This window comes from Neophocaena asiaeorientalis, unplaced genomic scaffold (assembly GCF_003031525.2).
Source record: "Neophocaena asiaeorientalis asiaeorientalis breed wild unplaced genomic scaffold, Neophocaena_asiaeorientalis_V1.1 scaffold154, whole genome shotgun sequence".
NCBI classification, from domain to species: domain Eukaryota; kingdom Metazoa; phylum Chordata; class Mammalia; order Artiodactyla; family Phocoenidae; genus Neophocaena; species Neophocaena asiaeorientalis.
Window position 1 is genome coordinate 5,762,561 of NW_020172982.1, and position 22,156 is coordinate 5,784,716.

The 22,156-nt window shown below is 42.2% G+C and overlaps 1 protein-coding gene across 2 annotated transcripts in view; it reads right to left on the bottom strand.

The window, feature by feature from the left end:
* The window catches only part of THRB (thyroid hormone receptor beta), a 307,753-nt gene that overhangs the window by 192,958 nt on the left and 92,639 nt on the right, over nucleotides 1–22,156 (bottom strand). For both annotated transcript variants that reach the window (XM_024742055.1, XM_024742054.1), the window contains exon 2: nucleotides 19,246–19,317. The gene's annotated coding sequence lies outside the window, so the exon portion shown is untranslated. The remainder of the gene's footprint in view (nucleotides 1–19,245; nucleotides 19,318–22,156) is intronic.

Below are 22,156 nucleotides of genomic sequence, written 5' to 3' on the forward strand. Positions count from 1 at the left end.
CCTTTCTTCTTCCCCCCCCCCTTTTTTTTTTTTTTTTTTGGTGGTCCCCGGGCCTCTCACTGCTGTGGCCTCTCCCGTTGTGGAGCTCAGGCTCCAGACGCGCAGGCTCAGCGGCCATGGCTCACGGGCCCAGCCACTCCGCGGCATGTGGGATCTTCCCGGACCGGGGCACGAACCCGTGTCCCCTGCATCGGCAGGCGGACTCTCAACCACTGCGCCACCAGGGAAGCCCTTCCTCCCCTTTTGCTCTTCCCTGTCTGTCCCCTTCCCTTGCATGTCCCCCCTCTGCATGTTGTAGTTCAGACTCCACATTTTATTGCCAAGCCACCTGGTACTCCTAGATTCCAAATGCCCACACGATGAGATTGCATCCTCTCCTGGGTTACAACAGTGAAGGTGGTCCGTCACCTCTGCCCTCTATGTAACACCCTCAATGGCTTCCCACTGGCTACCAGATGAGCTCTGATCTCCAGCCTGCAAAGGAGACCCTCCGATCTAGCCCCCAGAGCTGCTTCTCCCCCTGTCCCGTCTCCCATACTCACCTTCACCTGTACACCTCACATCTCTCACCCCCAGCACACGTGACCCTTCCAAAGCCCTTTCCCTCTCTGGCCTCTGACAGTCGCCCCTTCTGTTCACGCCTTCCCACAAGGGCTGAGCCTGTCTTTGAAGCCCAAGCCATTCCCTCCTGTCCCCAGGCTTAGTTAGTTCCCTCTTTCCCTCCCTGGGTTCACAATGCATCGAAAACATTTTTTTTCCTGTCTCGTCAAATAGGCAAAGAGTTCCTGGGGCAGAGGTGTTGCTGACTCACCCACCAGGCAGTTGCTCAATAAATGTTTGCTGAGTGAACTTTTTTTTCTCTGAGTTTCTCCTGGAGATTTCACCAGGAAGCAGCAGCAGCATGGTACCGTGTTGACAAGAATGAATCTGTGGGTCACATCTTGTCTGTGACTTGAACAAGTTCCCACCCCCCTTGCTGCCTCAGTTCCCCATGTATCCACGGAGATGATACTGTCCAGCTCTTGGGTGGGAGTGAGGAGTAAGTGAATTGCTATGTGTCACGTGGTTTGAATACCGCCTGGAAAATGGGGAGGGACACGTTACATGAGAGTTCGTTTAATACAGTGGAAGGAAGTCATTCTGATACCCCATGGCCTCCTTGGCTGTGCTGGAGGGAGAAGGTTTTGCATATGATTAGGACGGACTTGGCTTAGAAGAGAAGATGCTTGATCAGGAATGTAAATGTCTGTCTCCTCCAATCAGAAGGAAAGATATTAACACTGAGAAGAGAACTCCATTCTGCAAGAAAACTGAAAGTGGGTGTATGCCACATTCAGGGCTATTGCACGGGCGAGGGATGTGGGTCTGGATGGCACATAAGGAAAAAAAAAAACCTAGTGGGGAAAATAAAACTCTCAGGCTACCATCTATGAGAAAGTGCACGTTGTTTGCAAATTGTTTAATAGAAAATGTGTTCGGGTCCAGATAAGAAGGTAGAAAGCCATTGACCATCATGCAATTTAACTTCAAAAGGTGAGCAGAAGTCCAAACTCAGAGACAACAGCCAAAGGGAAGTCTTGATTCTTTTTGCTTGTGGGTAAACCAAGAAGGAGATTCTCTAGGCTGAGACTCTGTAACATACACCTTCGCCTAAGTGCACCCTGCATGATCTGGCCCTGCAGACGTCCTGGCTGCATCTCCTGCACAAGCCTTACGCTCCAGCTGCCCTGGCAGTGCTGGTAACCCGTCCAGCGGCTCACCTCCACGCCTCTGCATTGCAGCCGCCTTGCCTGGGGTGCCCTCCCTCTGCTTTCTGAAACCCTCGCTTCGGTTATCACTCTTCCTGGCAAGACTTTCCTTGATCTCTCCAAGCACCTTTACTCTGGGCTTCACAGCCCCCTGAACGTACACATTTCTCAAAGCACTCAGACTGCATGACACTCGTCTGCTCACGTTGTCTCCCTCTCTAGACTGTGAGCCTGTCAAGAGAAGGACTGTGCCTTGGTCCCCGTTGCCTCCTCAATGCCCAGCACAGTGCTTGCAACAAAGTAAGTGCTCCATAAATGTGCGTTGCGTACTTACGGAACAGGCAAACTCATCGCTGGGTGCTTATGGTGGCGATGCTGGGTGTACACCGCGTATCAGGGCCGTACCCTGGGGATACTGCACTAGGGGTGTGGCTGAGGAATTTTCACCTTTGAGAAAGCTAGAATGATCGCACCATCAGGAAGGAGGAATAATCCGGATTCCTGAAAAGGGTTAATAACTATTGCATGTGTAGTTGACTGAGCCAAGACTTTAAAAGCTTCTTCATGAACTTTAATGATCTTTTTGACTCGCTTATTGTAGGTGACAGTGTACATCAAGGCCACAATGAGATATCACTACACACCCACCAGAATTACTAAAATTAAAAAGACCGACATTATCAAGTGTTGGAGAGGACCGGAGCAACTAGAAGTCTTATGCTCTGCTGGTGGCTCTGGAAGTTTATACAACCACTTTGGGAAGCTGTTTGAAAGTTCCTAAAAGAGTTAAGCATACACCTACCCTATGAACCAGCATTTCTACTCCCTGGTATATATCCAAGAGAAATGCAGATGCTCTCCAAAAGACAGCTCCAAACCAGAAACGACCCAAACGTCTACCAACAGAATGAATAAACAAACTGTAGTACATTCACATAATCAATGCTACTCAGCGATAAAAAGAATAAAATACTGATAACCGCACCAATATGCGTGAATGTCTCAATTCAGCAAAAGGTGTCGAATACAAAAGAGTATTTATGTAATTTCACATATAGGAAGTGGAAGGACAGGTAAAAAAATGAACCAATGATGATGGAAATCAGAATAGTGGTAAATACCCCCCCCATCAGAACCACAGGTAAATCCTGTGGTTCCGATGCGGGGGCAGAAGAGGCATAAGAGAGCCCTCTGGGGTGTGGAAAAGTTCTGTGTCCTCTTCTGAGTGGTGGTGACATGGGTGATATCTATTTTAAAAAGTCATCAAGTCTTACATACTTTAGCATATGCATGTGATACTCACTAAAAAGTTATAAATAGATAGATGAGAGACCACCAGAAGCCTAGATGAGGCTCCATCATTCATACGAATCTCAGACAATGGATCGTAGAGACCCTCTTTGGGTCAGGAAAGGAGATCATCACTGAACAAAACCCAACAAACACTTCAGCTGAACTGGAGTGCGTGTGGGACAGAGAATTAGTGGAAACTCAATTTGTTCAACCAAGGAATAGTGAAGATGTATCCCTCTCAGGAGGTCATAGCTGTAGCATAACTCCTTCTGGGGGAAACGAGTGAATAAAGAGTTCAGCTGAACTATAATGGGATTTTGGCAACCCAGACCTTTTCTTAGCTGTAAACCTTGAATCAAGTTATTTCCTCGGGGTCCCACTGTTTGAAAGTCATCTTAAACAAAAAAGTGAAAACTCTGAAGAGTGGAATCATACAAAAGCCAGAAAAGGGGAAAGAAAATCTGTCTCTAAAGTCTTTTTGCAAAGCTTTGCAGAAATGTGAGAGAAGCCAAAGGTGGTCAGAACCTCCAATCCTTGAAACCTACTGTGCCCATCACACCTGTTTGCAACCCAAAGGAAATAGATGCTCCTGGAAAATACATTTTTTTCCTCGCTACCAAAGAGGGCCTTGGCCCCAAACCCGAGTTGAACTTGGATACCCTATGGGGAACTAGAGAAGTCCCACTACTCTTTCAGTGTTTCTCAGCTGGGGCATTACAGCATTTGGGGCAGGACAGATATTTGGGTGCAGAACTGCCCCTTGTATTGAGGTTCCCAAGGCTAGTGGCATCCCAGCACCCAGCCCACTGTGAGATCAACAAAATGCACGGAGGCAGTTCCTGATGGAGAACCACCACTGATGTTTTGGCTGAAGACTCAGGTGGCATCTTGCTGGCCTAGTCCACCCTGCATCAGTGTTCTGATTAGTAGATACAGTGTTAAATAAAATTACAACAACAACACCACCAATAAAGGAGTCAGCATTTGAAAGAACAGGGCATTTCACTCAAAAGTTCAAATTTCTGGAGGTTTCCCTGGTGGCGCAGTGGTTAAGAATCCGCCTGCCAATGCAGGGGACACGGGTTCGAGCCCTGGTCTGGGAAGATCCCACATGCCGAGGAGCAGCTAAGCTCATGAGCCACAACTACTGAGCCTGCGCTCTAGAGCCCGCGAGCCACAACTACTGAGCCCACGCGCCTAGAGCCTGTGCTCCACAACAAGAGAAGCCACCGCAATGAGAAGCCCGCGCACCACAACGAGGAATAGCCCCCGCTCGCCACAACTAGAGAAGAGCCCACGCACAGCAACAAAGACCCAACGCAGCCAAAAGTAAAATTAATAAAATAGAATAAATAAATTTATTTTTTAAAAAGTTCACATTTCCAGTTCCTTAAGAAGTGACTCGTTTAAGTTACCTGCCCAGCTTTTGCTGGCATTTGAATTTGCAGCCTGGAGTTGAGGTCAACGCTGCAGGAAGGTCATCTGACCAGTTATGGGCTGCCTTTCCCCTCTGTCCACGGGGCCTCACCCAGTGGACTGGGACTGGAGGAAGCCAGCAAAGATGGCGAGAGCAAAGGCCCATGTCTTTAAGCCTAGAGCAGACCTCATTTGAGTCAACACCCCAGCTCTCCTGCCCTCACCTTCCCAGCCCCATTTCTCCCAAGAGGGCAGAGCTCAAGATCTATCTCCTGGCAAGAGGCAGGGAAGCAAATTTATCAGTAGAAGGAAGAAAATCCCCACCACTGTATTGTCCATGAACCATGCCACAGTGAATGACCCTGAGCAGCTGTATGCCTCCAATCCCCGTCCCGCTGTACAGACCTGATAGCTCAACCAGTTCTGTTGCTATAGTGACCTAGCACTGGGTCTCCAGAGACTCCCTTCCACTCCTGCGCCGTATCAGACAAGGCTTAGAGCAAGTTCTTCATCTGTTCCCCCAGCCCTAAGTGGTGTGCATGTTAGGAGGGATGAATTTAGGAGGTAGGTCAGTGGATGAACCATGAAAACAAATTAATAGTTAAATATTTTTCAATGATACAAATGAACTTATTTACAAAACAGAAGGAGACTCACAGACATAGAAAACAAACTTCTGGTTACCAAAGGGGAAACGTTGCGGGAGGGATAAATTAGGAGTTTGGGGTTAACAGACACACACTACTATATATAAAATAGGTAACCAACGAGGACCTGCTGTATAGCACAGGGAAGTATATTCAATATCTTGTAATAACCTTTAATGGAAAAGAATCCAAAAAAGAATATATATACACACACACACACACACACACACATACATACATATATATGAAACAGAATCACTTTGCTGTACACCTGAAACATTGTAAATCAACTGTACTTTCATTACAAAAATAATAAAAATAGTTAAATACTTTTGTTACAGTTATCTTTTGGAAAATGACACATTTTTCATCTACAGAAATGATTTAAAATGTTCTCTTTAAATAATTTATATAACCCCCCAATGGTCAACATTACGAAAAATTGTGAGATTAGTGATGGAATTATGGCAACTTGGGATTACTTTATGACAGGAAGTCCAAGGTAGTTTCAAGGAGTTCATGAATCCCTTGAAAGTTTATGGGGGATGTGTACTGGTGAGAATTTTTCTAGGAGGAAGTCCTTGGTTTTCTTCAGGTTCTCCTAAGCCACTAGCCATGTGTGGTTACTGAGCACTTGACATGTGGCTAGTCTGAAGGGAGATGTACTATAAGTGTGCAATGCACAAGCATTTCAAAGACTCAGCATGGAAAAGAGAATGTAAAATATCCCCATGATTTTTATATTGGTTATTTGTGAGAATGACATTTTGGATATTGAGTTACGTGAAACTTAATATTAGAATAAATTTCACTTGTTTTTCTCTTTTAATGTGGTTCCTGGAAAACTTCAAGTTACACATGTGCTTGCATTTGTGGCTCCCTTTCTATTTTTAATGGACAGCACTGGGTTACAGCATAAGAGCGGTAAAAACAAAATAGATCTCAGAAGTTCACGGGAAATGATAACTATGAATATATTTTAAAGCATTTATACAGTAAAAATCTAGAGGTGAATTTGGAGAAAAAAATGAGCTTTTGTAAAATACTGACTTAGATAGAAACAATGGTGTAAGTATGTATTTCACTTGGTTCCCTTAATCAGTTAGCCAGGATAATAAACCAGTATTAGAAGCTTAAACCCTTTTATCTTTTCAAATCAAAACCATAGTTTCCATAGGTTCAAACAAAGGATTTGAAAAAGTTCTTGGGAAAAGTAGGTAAATGGGTTAAGTATCATTTTTTGTTAATCTAATCTACATGCACTAAATAACAAAGAGTTTATTGTATTTGCTTTGGGCCAGGTCCAGCTCCCACCTCTGTCTTGTGACCCTTCCTAGGGGTAATTAAATGTGTAAAGTCTTTTAGAGCAACTCTTGAAGCTCCTTTTTTTTTGCCTGGAGCTTCTGGAACGCAGCTTTCCTCTTTGGGTCTTCAGATCTTGGGGACATCAGAATCTCTCCTCAGATTTTCCTTTTGAACTGAAAGCTAATTGCTTTAGAGTATTGGGCTGGCCAAAATATTCATTCGGGTTTTCTGTAACATCTTCAGGAAAAACCCGAACGAACTTTTGGGCCAAATCCGTGTTGCCCAGGAGCAAAGGAATATTATTGTTAATTTTTTCTTTTCCATCGTTGTTATCAAGGATTTGATTCATCTAGAACATTCTACTGAAAGACACTTCTTATTATAGGAGCTTGACCCTTCTTGGTCTGAACAAAATGTGGGTATATTCTCATGTTCATTTTATTACAGAGTCCTGCATAGAACCTGTTGCAGAAAAGATCAAAGCCATCAGCTCCATTTCCTCTTCCTAATATCCTGCCGCCTTTTGCAATGCAAGCACTCTCTGTGTGCTGTTTAATGCGTCACTCCCGAGTATGGATGTGGGACTCATGAGTGAATTTAGCTGTTACTGTATTTTCCTCGTGAGCACTACATTCATGCCCATTCACGCCACTTCTTACTCCCCCCAAATCTTTTAAAAGCAGTGCTATTGGTGTCCAAAATTTCCATAAAATGAAATCCATTCATTTTGATGAGTGTTGGGTGGCCCACAGATAAAGTGACCACCAGGTTTTCCTTAACAAGCTGACTTGTTCTAACAAACTCGGGCCCCAGGCGACTGACATTCCTAAACAAATTTTTTGGATCCTGTTCTTTCTTTGGTCTTGGGAATAGCATTTCTGACCTTTAAAACGGCAACTGCTCCCCTAACCAAGACAGGAGCTGTTAATGACTCTGTTTTGTTTCTGAACGTTCTTAGGGCGGGGACAACAACAGTCATTCAACGCAGCTAGCCATGTGGGGTGTGAGGGCATTGAGGATGGACTCAGCCTTCTCCCATTTCACTGTGTATAAGAATCTCGTGGGGAGTTTGTCAAAGTGCGGATTCTGATTTACTAGGTCTAGAGAGAGCCCTGCAATTCTCCATTTCCAACAAGCTCGTGGGTGGTGTCCGTGGGACTGACCATATCCATACTTTCAGAAGCAAAAGAGTCCATCTCTAAGAAATCTTCGATCTCCAGGAAATCTTCCATCTCCAGCATTCTATAATCTGGGTGACCAGAAACCAATAGCTGAACAGAAGTAGGGTTGGATTCTCTTGAGAACTTCTGCTAGAATACTCCAGAAGTCATAGTACCAGCTGTAGAAATTCCCTAAGTAGGAGGATTTAGAAATTAAGTCTGAGAGCCTATCACCAAACCACTTTAGAATCTGGTAGTGGATCAAGTTACTATCTAGCGGTTCTGTCAAATGTATATTTAGCTCCTTTGTTCCTAGAATATCTCTACGAATGAGCCCCTTTGACACCCCAGCTGGATGGCTGATGATGTTGGGTGCGAAACACATCTAAGTTTATTCAGTGACTAGTTACATAAAACAGCTATCTTGAAACCTTATGCAAAGAAGAATTTTGCTAAATAAATATTTGCTCTTCAATTTATTCTGTAAATACAAACGCTCCTGTGTAAGGTTTGCTTTAAGTGGAAGATATCTCTCTCATTCCATATCTGATAAGTATGAAAAAATTAATTTATATTCACAGCAAACACAAACATTTATGGATCCTTCCATCCTTCCACTGATAAACATACATTGTTTATCAATCCAAGTAAGTAAGTATGTGTACCACCATGTATTTGATGCTGATAATAAATTCCTTGGTGTAGGTAAATTCTAAAAAAATGATGAAGTGGACTAAGTGAAAGTCAAAATGAAATGAATATATGATTTTTTTAAACGCATGATTTTTCTGCCTCTCTTGACTACAGGCAGGTGATTTTTCGCCATATTAATTGAGAGTTCGCGCATGCCGTGTGCCAAACTCCACGCCAGGTGCCGGCGGGGTAGTGGGTGGAGGGGTGAGAAGAAGATTATTTCCAACCTGTGCCCCAGCCAGGCTCAACTGAATGGGGAGGGGGAATGGGCACCTAACCAGGTATTTACAACATAACACAACGATAATAGAGGTATCTAGAAAATGCAATGCCGAAAAGAGGAATTCCCTGGATGGTAATGTAGGCCTTCGAGTCCCAACGAAATGCACTCTTACGTAGTCTCAAGTTTTAGGGAAAAAAATTAGCACGCATGCCTAGGTAACTTCTCAGCAAGTTTTGGAATTTAAACTAACTCACTGCAAGGGCAGAAGGGAGTGAATGATCCAGGTCATGGAGGTGGGATTTGAACCCACCTTTGTCTCATAATTAAAGTCCAAGCTTGTGGTGCTACAACAGACTGAGTCTTAAGAAATTCTCAGCTCTTCGTAGGATAGGTTTCATTTCCAAGTAAGTAAATAATAATAGTAATAATAATAATACCAACAACAATAACTGCAGCTGAAGTTAACCCTGATATAGCTCCTTTGTCTGTCAGTTACTCACTGTTCTAGGCATTTTACATACATTAACTCATTTAATCTTCACAGCAACCCTAGGAGGTATTGCCTCCATGTCATGGTTGAGAAAACGGGCAAAAGCAAGTGAAAGAATTTCCTCTCAGTCGCACAGTAAATACGTGGCAAAACTAGATTTGAACCTGGGAAATCTGGTCCTGGAGCCACTTTGCTACTCCAAGTGTGGTCTGTTGAGCAGCATCACGGGCTTCCCCCAGGAGCTTTGTTAGGAATACAGAATCCCAGACCCTGCCCCAGATGTCTTGATTCAGAATCAGTGTTTTTAACAAGATTCCCAGTTGACAGTATGATCATTAAAACTTGAGATGCGCTACTCCAAGCCACCATAATATGCAACATATGTAGAGAAAAGACCTACCTCCGCCTCCTTCCACCTTGGACTGAACCCCCATTCTGCAAGATTTCTACAATCCCCCCAGCCACCTCAGACCTCTGTGGCCACCTGAACCGCCTCAGCTTCACCCCATGACCTGAGTCAAAAGTAGATTCTTTCTATAACAGATCTATCACCACCAAACATTTCAGTTTCTTTACGCAGGATCTGAGGGGTCATAGAGAAGGAGTCACTTCACTACCTTGCAGCTTCTGTCATCTCTCTGGCCCTTTGTCCACTATTGGTCATTCATTCATTCACCCCACAACCTCTACCTCCACCTTTACCTCCATCTCCACCTCCATCTCCATCTCCTCCATCTCTGTCTCCATCTCCCTTCTCTCTCTGGAGCAATGGACCAAACTTCCTCTCACCTCTAGCAAAACAGTTCCACTCTCATCCAGATCCCCTGGAGATTTATTTTTCTATCTCCAAGCATATTGGTCAAGGTATTTTCCCAAGTAAATACAGTTCCTTCCTTAGAGGAATTCTGTTGCTAGTTGCTACTAGATATCATTTTCCCATCTTCTTACAGTTAATTCTTCCATTCTAACTCCTTTTTATTATGAAACATAATATGCATATGGAAGACTGCATATGGGCTAATTTTTTATCCCTCAATTCCTACTCTCTTTGAATTTTAATGAAGAAAACAGTTTCTTTTCATTAACAACATATTAAATAAAAATATGAACCATACCATTTAGTAAAATGGCCATAATTAGTAGCCCACAGATCCAAGATACAAACGAACTGAGGCCAAGCTTAAACTAGAAAACTAAAGGTCTCTTTTGGTTGGTAAATGTCTCTTAACCTCAGAAATTAACAGAAAATGAGGCTGAACCCCCGGAGCTGTGCTAACAAAGAAGAGAAAGGGAAACTTCTCCCAGCAGCCTCAGGAGCAGCAGATTAAATGTCCACAATCAACTTGAGGTACCCTGCATCCCTGGAATATCTGAATAGACAATGAATCAACCCAAAATAGAGGCCGTGGACTATGGGAGCAACTGTAGACTTGGGGTTTGCTTTCTGCATCTAAGTTGTTTCTGGTTTTATGTTTATCTTAGTTTAGTATTTAGAGTTTATTATCATTGGTAGATTTGTTTATTGATTTGGTTGCTCTCTTCCTTTTTTTAAAAAAAATACATATATCTTCCCTTTTTCTCTTTGTGTGAGTGTGTAAGTGTATGCTTCTTTGTGTGATTTTGTCTGTATAGCTTTGCTTTTACCATTTGTCCTAGGGTTCCGTCTGTCCGTGTTTTTTTTTTTTTTTGCTATAACTTTTAGTGCTTGTTATCATTGGTGGATTTGTTTTTTCAGTTGGTTGCTCTCTTCTTTCTTTCTTTTTTTTGTTACTTTTTAAATTTTAATAATTATTCTTTATTTTAATTATCTTATTTTATTTTTTTCCTTCTTTCTTTCTTTTTTGTCTCCCTTTTCTTCTGAGCCGTGTGGCTGACAGGGTTTTGGTGCTCCAGCTGGGTGTCAAGCCTGAGCCTCTGAGGTGGGAGAGCCGAGTTCAGGACATTGGTCCACCAGAGACCTCCTGGGTCCATGTAATATCAAATGGCGAAAGCTCTCCCAGGGATATCCATCTCAACGCTAAGACCCAGCTCCACTCAACGATGAGCAAGCTCCAGTGCTGGACACCCCATGCCAAACAATGAGCAAGACAGGAACAAAACCCCACCCATAAGCAGAGAGGCTGCCTAAAATCATAATAAGGTCACAGACACCCCAAAACACTCCACCGGACTTGGTCCTGCCCACCAGAAAGACAAGATCCAGCCTCACCCACCAAAACACAGGCACCAGTCCCCTCCACCAGGAAGCCTACACAACCCACTAAACCAACCTTAGCGGGGTGGGGGGGGCAGACACCAAAAACAATGGGAATTACAAACATGGAGCCTGCAAAAAGGAGACCCCAAACACAGTAAGTTAAGCAAAATGAGATGACAGAGAAACACACAGCAGATGAAGGAGCAAGGTAAAAACCCACCAGACCTAACAAATGAAGATGAAATAGGCAGTCTACCAGAAAAAAAATACAAACACGTGGAGGCTAAGCAATACACTACTAAATAACCAAGATATCACTGCAGAAATCAAAGAGGAAATAAAAAAATACCTAAGAACAAATGACAATGAAAACACAACGACCCAAAACCTATGGGATGCAGTAAAACAGTTCTAAGAGGGAAGTTTATAGCAATACAATTTTACATCAAGAAACAAGAAACATCACAAATAAACAACCTAACCTTACACCTAAAGCAATTAGTGAAAGAAGAACAAAAAAACCCCGAAGTTAGCAGAAGGAAAGAAATCATAAAGATCAGATCAGAAATAAATAGAAAGGAAATGAAGGTAACGATAGCAAAGATCAATAAAACTAAAAGCTTTTTAGTTTTAAAATTCCTTCTTTGAGGAGATAAACAAAATTGATAAACCATTAGCCAGACTCATCAAGAAAAAACAGGGAGAAGACTCGAATCAATAGAATTAGAAATGAAAAAGGAGAAGTAACAACTGACACTGGAGAAATACAAAGGATCATGAGAGATCACTACAAGCAACTATATGTCAATAAAATGGACAACCTGGAAGAAATGGACAAAATTCTTAGAAAAGCACAACCTTCCTAGACTGAACCAGGAAGAAATAGATAATATAAACAGACCCATCAAACGCACTGAAATTGAAACTGTGATTAAAAATCTTCCAACACACAAAAGCCTAGGACCAGATGGCTTCACAGGCGAATTCTATCAAACATTTAGAGAAGAGCTAACATCTATCCTTCTCAAACTCTTTCAAAATATAGCAGAGGGAGGAACACTACCAAACTCATTCTACAAGGTCACCATCACCCTGACACCAAAACCAGACAAAGATGTCACAAAGAAAGAAAACTACAGGCCAATATCACTGATGAACATAGATGCAAAAATCCTCAACAAAATACTAGCAAACAGAATCCAACAGCACATTAAAAGGATCATACACCATGATCAAGTGGGGTTTAACCCAGGAATGGAAGGATTCTTCAATATAGGCAAATCTATCAATTTGATACACCATATTAACAAATTGAAGGAGAAAAACCATATGATCATCTCAAGCGATGCAGAGAAAGCTTTTGACAAAATTCAACACCGATTTATGATATAAACCCTGCAGAAAGTAGGCATAGAGGGAACTTTCCTCAACATAAGGGTCATATATGACAAATCCACAGTCAACATCGTCCTCAATGGTGAAAAACTGAAAGCATTTCCACTAAGATCAGGAACAAGACAAGGTTGCCCACTCTCACCACTATTATTCAACATAATTTTGGAAGTTTTAGCCACAGCAATCAGAGAAGAAAAAGAAATAAAAGGAATCCAAATCAGAAAAGAAGACGTAAAACTGTCACTGTTTGCAGATGACATGATACTATACATAGAGAATCCTAAAGATGCTACCAGAAAACTACTAGAGCTAATCAATGAATTTGGTAAAGTAGCAGGATACAAAATTAATGCACAGAAATCTCTTGCATTCCTATACACTAATGATGAAAAATCTGAAACTGAAATTAAGAAAACACTCCCATTTACGATTGCAACAAAAAGAATAAAATATCTAGGAATAAGCCTACCTAAGGAGACAAAAGACCTGTAGGCAGAAAACTAAAAGGCACTGATGAAAGAAATTAAGGATGATACAAACAGATGGAGAGATATACCATGTTCTCGGATTGGAAGAATTAACATTGTGAAAATGACGATACTACCCAAACTAATCTACAGTTTCAATGCAATCCCTATCAAACTACCAATGGCATTTTTCACAGAACTAGAACAAAAAATTTCGCACCTAGAGGGGTGGGATAGGGAAGGTGGGAGGGAGACACAAGAAGGAGGAGATATGGGGATATATGTATATGTATATGTATAGCTGATTCACTTTGTCATACAGCAGAAACTAACACACCATTGTAAAGCAATTATACTACAATAAAGATGTTAAAAATAAATAAAATGTTAATGTCTATAGCCTAAAAAAAAAAGAAAAAGTTTTAAAAATTACAAAACAGTGCACACATTCACACATATATACAATGGAATATTACACACACACATATATATAAAATGGAATACTACTCAGCCATTAAGAAGAATGAAATAATGCCATTAGCCAGACTAGAGAGAGACAAATATCATATGATAGCACTTATATGTGAAATCTAAAGAATGATACAAATGAACTTACCTATGAAACAGACACAGACTTACAGCATAGAAAACAAACTTATGGTTATCAAAGGGGAAAGGTGGGGAGGAGGGATAAATTAGGAGTATAGGATTGGCGTATACACAGTACTATACTTAAAATAGATAGCCAGCAAGGACCTACTGTATGGCACAGGGACCTCTACTCAATATTCTGTAATAACCTCAAGGGGAAAAGAATTTGAAAAAGAATAGATACATGTGTATGTATAACTGAATCACTTTGCTGTACACCTGAAACTAACATAACATTGTTCATCAACTATACTCCAATATAAAATAAATTTTTTTAAAGGGTGTAAAGAACAATATTACAGATACACATCGTCCACCATTCTGATTTGCTCTATTGGTTTCATCTGTCTCTTTATAAGAAATAAAATGTAAGAAAACGCCCTGACCTTTGTCCATCTCTCTCTCCTCTCCCTCCCCTCTCTTTGCCAAGTAGCCACTATTTTACAGTCGGCGTGTTTTTCCCATGCATGTTTTTGTTCTTTTACTATGTTAAGTGTATAGGCATTTACTTTTTAATATGAGACTGTGTCCAGGACGTTACAGCACAAATTACAACGCTTGCCTCGACAGGCTTCCTGAGAAGATGCAGGGAAGAACAGACAGCCGGGGCCCCCGCCGACCCACCCCTCTCCAGTGTGCGGTGGGAGAAACAGGACTCAGGCTAGCTCTGCACAATGCCATCAGGGAGGGTTAAATCAGAAAATCAAGTTCTGCTTATTCAGATGATTTAAAAAGCTAAAATGAAAACTCATTTTGCCTTGCAGCCAAAGATGTCAAACACACAGTACCAAGAAAGTTGTACTGACAAACTCGGTCATTTTTGCCCAGCCCTGTGGGTTACATAGGCAAGATGTGTTTGTATATGTGGCGGTACCGTGTACCACGGATGTGAGGAGTTCCAAAACAGCCATGCCGGGGGCCTGGCTCCATCCTACCAGCACCACAGACAGACTTTGATTTTGTCATTCACAAATGGCCAGATGTTACCTGCTGCTCATTGGCTGAACAAAAGCGATGTGGTGATGGCTTGGAGTTGAACTTCTTTCACATTTGGGAGCTCATAATGAAAAGTCTATGAATGTATGGTTACCAAATGCATGATTCTACCCCTCCTAAAGTTAAAGAAGAAAAAGAGAGTGCAAGAGAGAGTGAGAGAAGGAAAGAAAGAGAATGAGAGAGAGAGAGAGGGAAGGAAGGAAGGAAGGAAGGAAAGAAGGAAGGAAGGAAGGGAGGAAAGGAAGGAAGGAAGGGAGAAAGAGAGAGAGAAGAGGGAAAGAAAAACTGTTTTTTTTTCTTTCCACCCTGACTTTCCTACTTCCTCTAGCTTGGCTTCTTAGGATAACTTCTTAGTTATGTTTACAATGCCTTCACCTCTTGTTCCTTTAAAAGTTTATAATTTAGCTCCTTTTAATTTTTCCCTTTTCTTTGTTTAGTGATGCCAAAGTTTAAAAATTATTGCAGTTGGTGGTATGGAGCCCTAGAAAAGTTTTATGTTGTTTGTGTTGTGTGTATGCCTGCATATATTTGTTTATGCATTATTTATCTATTGTCAATAGACCGCATCATTAAATTTCCAGCCAATTTTCTGCATATGAAAACAACACGAGACTGTTTTGTTTATCTGGATCCTGTTTCCTAGAAGTTTAGCTAAATGCCTTTCCCTGGTTTCCAGTCATATATATATGTGTATGTTGGAAATGGGTGCCTTTGCCCCCTTCTTCCCATCTTTCCTGCTGCCTAGAATTTATGTGTGAGGGCTGGAGCTCCAGCAGTCATCTTGACCTAGGAAGGAACCTTGAAGATAAAGTCATATGCTTAAGAATAGAAATACAGAAAGATAGAACATACCTGAGTCCCTGATGATAAGAGAACCACCCCCAATAGCCCTGGAGAAAAAATAAAATTTTGTGTGTTTGTCACTGTTATTAAGATTTCCTGCTATGGGCAGGCCCAAAATAGTAGTTTATTCTCTCCACAAATTTAGGTATATTTCTGCTCCAGCCAGTGTAATATGATGATTAGTTTCAATCCACTGCTTCTCTTCCTAAGACAGCGGCTCACAGACAGAAAGATCTGAGTTCAAGCCCAACCCTGCCACTATGACAGCAAAATCTTCAGGCATTGCTCCTCAACCTTTACCCTCAGTTTCCTTGTCTGGAAATTGAGAATAATAATAATATGCACATTAAGGCGTTTGCTATTTTTCTTTCATCCAGTGTTTTAGTTGTTATTAGCCCAACAGCACCAACAGAAAACATAGTTGAGGGAGAAAGAAGGAGATAAAACTCAAATCAGGATATACTCCCACTTGTTCACAGACCTCATAAGCAGTTCAGGGGTTAAAAACGCCCAGGTTGCTAATTTTTAAAAGTCAACAGGAAAATATATCCATTGATTGGACTTCACTTATTCATGTTTTACTCTCATTCTCACAAATAACTGAAATCTGACTACACACACATTGCACTTTCCAAACGCTCCTTGACCTGTAGATGAATGCACACACACATAGACACACGCGTACATTTCAAGAACATTGGGCCCGGGAGAATCACTTGCTCCAAGTCCCTGGAATGGAGAAGTCCTACAATTCTTCTTGGTACTTGCCATTTGGATAAGTTGACTCAATAAATGACTTGAAGAAACAATTCCTTTCAAATGGGCATTGAATTGCAAAAAAGCAAATTCTGTTCAAACTCTTCCACCTTGCAATTTCACTTCTGCTCTTATGCACATTAAACTAAATTGGGTGGATATAAACCTTGCTGAATTAAATTTGATTTGATGAGGACATTTGTGTGTCCGTGCAGGCAGAGTGCACTATGTGTGGGTTTAAAAAAAAAATGTTCCTTTTACAAATGATTCTGTTTTGCCATTGCTTCATTAGTGAACTAAATTTTTGGTCATGTGGATCCATTTTGTGAATGAAAGAGATCTTGGCCCTTTGTTGGGAAATCACTAAAGTGGCAGTTTGTTCTTCTTGAAGAAAAGTCACACAGCCTCAGAGGCTGGAACATTCGGGTACAATCCGGGGTTGGTTGAATCCGTGGACGCAGAACCCACGGATAAGGAGGGCTGACTGTACTACACCGTTTTATGCACTTGAGGGTCTTGAGCATTTGGTCTATGTGGGGTCCTGGAACTACTCCCCCCAGATACGGAGGGACAACGATATCTTTAAATCCTTTCTGCCCTTGCTTCACGAGACCCTCACTTGCCCTCTCTTACTATCCCCCAACACTATCATCACTTCCTTTTCCAAAGCATTCTCCTTGTTCTTCTCAGCCCTCTCCTCATGAGGCTCTAAAGGGCAAGTTGGCCACAGGGTCCTATCTTCCCGGGCTTAGGGCCTTAGCAGCATTTCAACCCAAATAATGACCTTCCATGTTACTGCCGGACTTCTAAAACACACAAATAGAAGAATTCTAGTAGGCTTGGCTCCAAGTATTTCTGGGGGAAAAAAGTCTTTTTTAAAGGGTCCAGATGATTTATTGCAAGGATAGAGGTGTCACTAAAGGCCTGAATTCCAACCTGTCACCAGAAGTTCAACTCTGATAAGATATAGAAAAAGCAATCTTGTATTTCACAGGTCCCGAAAAAGCATTCAGATGAAGGAGCAAAGGTTAAAAAATTATGAACAATTTCCTGAGCATTACCAACAGTACATGTCAAAGTAATGCATGAATCAAGTATTGTACTCGGGATTTCCACCGCCAGGAATCCCATACATCATCCTTTAGCTGCATTACTGGCTAGAAGACCCCAGAAGGTATTCAGGGGTTCTGTTGTCTGATATTCTCTGAGATTTTTTTTTTTCTGGTTTTGGTAACTATTGAACAAAGAAAGTTCAATAATTGGAAAAGCAGCGTGGTCTCTTGTCTTCTGCAGCTTTGCATAATGACCACAGATTCCACTCAATAAAGAGTGCACATAGCTTTAAGAAAGACCATCGGTATTTTCAGTATTTCAGGAAGCTCTCAGTATTTTCATTCACAAAACAGCTAATTTTTTTTTGCTTTATTTTCCTTCTTTTTATTTTTTAACAGAGGTATAATTTATGTATAGCAAAAAGGAGACGAGTTATGACAAATGCCATGTAACCCACACTTCTAAGACATACATTTGCATCACCCCAGAAAAATTCCCTGTGTCCCTGCCCAGTCAATCTGGTCTCTCCCCAGAGTAACCACTATTTTGATTGCTATTACGGTAGATTAGCTGTGCCTTTTTTAGAACTAAATAAAAATGGATGAATGCAGTGTACTTTTTTAGTGCCTAATGTCTCATGTTTTAAGCATCTATAAAATCACCTCTTAGTTTCCTTCTCTGTAAATTGAGGGGCTCGCCCTGTGAAAACAGTGTGCAAGTATTCTGAGGAGTCGTAGGTTTCTTGGTTGGGGGAGGGGACCTGAGAAGCTACCTTGATTGGGGGTGGGTGGAGTGGAGGCTGAAAACTGGGGTTCTCTCCTTCAAAGAGAACAGCTGTACTTTTCCAGGTCTTACAAATTGCGTCTCACTGGAAGATTGCATTTGGGTAAAGGGTTCTTTGTAAAAAATAAAAAAATAAAAAAGTTAGAGAACTGCAGGGCTAGCCGATCCTCACCGATCCTTTTCCCTGGAACCTTCTATAAATTACAAATAGCGTTTCTGATATGAGAGCTGGGATTGGTCCCCTGGAGAGAGAGCTGGGAGACAGAGGCCGCCAGACTGGGGCCCCTGGGGAGGGTCTGGGCACCGAACACTGTAATATTAGTACCGGTTACAATCAGATAGTGCCACCTCAACTGAGGCGGCTGGACAATAGGCCAGAGGCCCTGGCGATGGAAGCACAAAGGCAGCATTCAAAAGGCCCGACTCCACAGCCAGCCAGTGCATCTATAGACGCCACAGACCCTGGCCCAGCCGGAATGTCACCTCGCCGCCAGAAAGCCATTTTTCCTGGTTAGCTTTTAAACTGCTAAAAATAATAAACACAGATAGGAAAGTGCTGACACAACCCTAACTGCAGAGACAAACTGCAACTGTTGTTATAATAATGTAAACAAACTGGGCTCCAAATGACATCCTAGTGTTCCAAACTGAACAGGCTGCCTGATATTTCCAAACATCTGGGGACTGGAGGGAAGTTGTATGGGCTTGTCAGTAATGGAAGGGGGTCTTCCCTGCACAGGTGCACATGCCCTACCTGACTTGCTCTGACCAAGGGTGAGCTGATCCTTTTGCTTTCTTTAGCGCTCAAGGAAAAGAGAGATCGGAGAGGACTGTGGTCCTCCATCAAGCATTTTTCCACATAACAGATGAAAAATGGGCTCCTTTCTCTCTCTGTCCAATTATTACTCCTTTTCCCCCCAAATGAATTTGAAGCGTCCTTCTCTCCATTATGTTTGTTTTCAACCCATCGAATGCTGTATATTCCTCCTGAACACCTACAGAGTTCAAAACCGTCTTAAATAACAACCGCAGCAATGCCATAAACCAGAAGATCCTTCCCATAATGCTGAAAAGTGGCGATCATAAAATCACGAATCTGCAAACAGCCAAGTCAAGCCCAACATCTGACCTGACAATCCATGAAATCCCGTGTGGAACTTGGTACCCACGCAGGACGGCCAATGGGAGGGAAAACGCAGATCTGGAAAAAAGGAAACACAAGAAGATAAATAGATGTGTGTTTTTTTTTTTTAAAACTCCCCCAACATTTGCTTAATTCACCACTGCTCTTCTTTCTATGTTTAAATGGGGTCTGGTTTCAGAGCTGTCTCTGATTTTGAATACATGCAAACAGACTTAGATAAAATCTCATTCCAAAGGGGAGCTGGTTTCAGAGAAAGGGACTTTAACACAAGGATTGTAATAACACATTATAGGCATGAGACAATGTTTGTGGATCCCAAGAACCTACTTTTCTGCACAGGACTCCGGGGTTTTGGATTCCCAGCCTCGGAAGAGGACTAAAAGGCAAATGTGAATCTAACAATTTAGAACTTTTGTGCTAAAAAGGGTCCAGCTGGGTGTCAGAGGATGGTTCCCAGGATAGGTCCCAGCAAATCTCAGCCGGGGCTGTGCCCCTGTGAGACGTCAGGATGGGGGACCCGAGAGGAAGCTACGGAGCTGTCTAGATGGTGTCAAGTGCGGTGATGTTGGGGACTCTTCCCCCAGGTGTAAACAGATGAAGGAGAAACCAGGGCATCTGTTCCTGCGGCAGACGACGTCTCCAAGTGTCTGTCTGCCCAGCAAGCGAGGGGCTGCTTTTTCCATGGCTGTGGGCCCACAGTTGTAGTTGTTCTTGTGGGAAACTTAGAGATCATAGGGAAGCACAGGTCGGCAGGACAAATGTCTGGGTCCCCTCTGCCCAGAATGGACCACTGACAACATTTTGTCCCATCTGCTCTTTTTTTTTTTTTTTATAAATTTATTTATTCATTTATTTAATTTTTGGCTGCACTGGGTCTTCGCTGCTGCACGCGGGCTTTCTCTAGTTGCAGTGAGCGGGGGCTACTCTTTGTTGCGGGGCGCAGGCTTCTCATCGTGGTGGCTTCTCTTGTTGCAGAGCACAGGCTCTAGGCGCGCAGGCTTCAGTAGTTGTGGCACACAGGCTTCAGTAGTTGTGGCTCACGGGCTCTAGAACACAGGCTCAGTAGTTGTGGCGCATGGGCTTAGTTGCTCCGTGGCCTGTGGGGTCTTCTCGGACCAGGCCTCGAACCCGTGCCCCCTGCATTGGCAGGCGGATTCTTAACCACTGCGCCACCAGGGAAGCCCCTCTTTTCTTTTTCTTTTTTAAATAAAATAGAGCATAGGTATAATCTCCTTGACAACCCATTCCAAGGCCAGACCATGAATTTGTATCTTGCCAGTACATTTTTTTAAAACATTTACATACAAGATGAGTATCCAGGACAATGAACAGTGCTTGTGTGTTTTTCATCCACCTATATGATATGAACCTACATATGTGTATCTACCGTTCCACACTTGGACTCTCAACATCACGTGTGGGAACTGACCGTGCTGACTGCAGTAAGTCTCAACTCAGTCACCACCTTTCCACCTAACACCACGAAAGCACCTGTCATGCCATTAAACTGTGTGCTGGTTACGTGTGTGTGTGCGCATATGTAGGTGTGCATGTGCAAATTTTCTCTGCAACTCCACTCTGAGCTTCTCGAGATGCTGCTCTGTCTTCTCTACTATGGTTCCATGCAGAGTGGACAGTCAGCGTATTGAAAGGTAAAACATATGTGTTAAAAATTGATCTGCTTATTATTAATTTTCCTCCCTTTTCAGACAACATTAAGGAAGACTTTGAGGTTGTATTTGTTTCCTTCAAAGTCTCTCTCCTCTTGCTTTTGTCGTAAATAGTGAAATCCCAAGTTGTCAGTATCACTGTAGTGTTTGCAAGAACGTAGGAAGCTTTAATATTTTAAGGCTGAAAACCAATATATTTAAGGAGCATAGGTACAAAACAGACTCACAGACGTAGAAACATAGAAAACAAACTTACCGTTACCAAAGGGGGAAGGGTGGGGAGGGGGAGGGATAAATTAAGAGTTTGGGATTAACAGATACACACTACTATATACAAATAAACAACAAGGTCCTAATGTATAGCACAGGGAACTATATTCAATATCTTGTAATAACCTATAATGAAAAAAATATGAAAAAATATAACTGAATCACTTTGCTGTACACCAGAAACTAACACAACATAGTAAATCAACTATACTTCAATGAAAAAAAGAACAAAAAACGGGCTTCCCTGGTGGTGCAGTGGTTGAGAGTCTGCCTGCCGATGCAGGGGACACGGGTTCATGCCCCGGTCCGGGAGGATCCCACATGCCGCGGAGCGGCTGGGCCCGTGAGCCATAAAAGCGTTCTCAAAGACTAAATTGACAAGCCAGAAAGAAGCTTGTGTTTGTAAATGTTGTGCTTTTAAATGTGAATAGACATGCACCGCTACCCTTGACGCTACCTAAAAACAAACAGTGCCTTATATGTAAACAATATTGAACCTCAACTTATTTTTTGAAGGTATAATTCTGATGCATACTTTGAAGAATATACATGAATCTGACTCAGCGACAACAACCTAAACATTCTCACATAATAATTAGTAACAATAAGCAGTTTCATATATACCACTTCTTAAGCACATTTTGTGGGTTGGGTTATGCTAATTCTCTCACCTAATTTCACTTAATTTAATCCTCACAATGATCAGATGAGGTAGGTATTATTAATAACCCCACTGTTCAGATGAGGAAACCCCACTGTTCAGAGTCGGAGAAAGATTTAAAATTATGCCCAAAGCCAGTGAGAAAAGGCTAACTGGGATTCTCGCTCAGGCAGTAGGATGTCATGGGCTTCATTGTGAATTACTGAGAACACGCTCAGGTGTAAAGATTAAAACAGCAGAGAAGACAACTGGAAAACAGTGCCACTGAAGTGGTTTCCAAGTTTTGCTATAATAC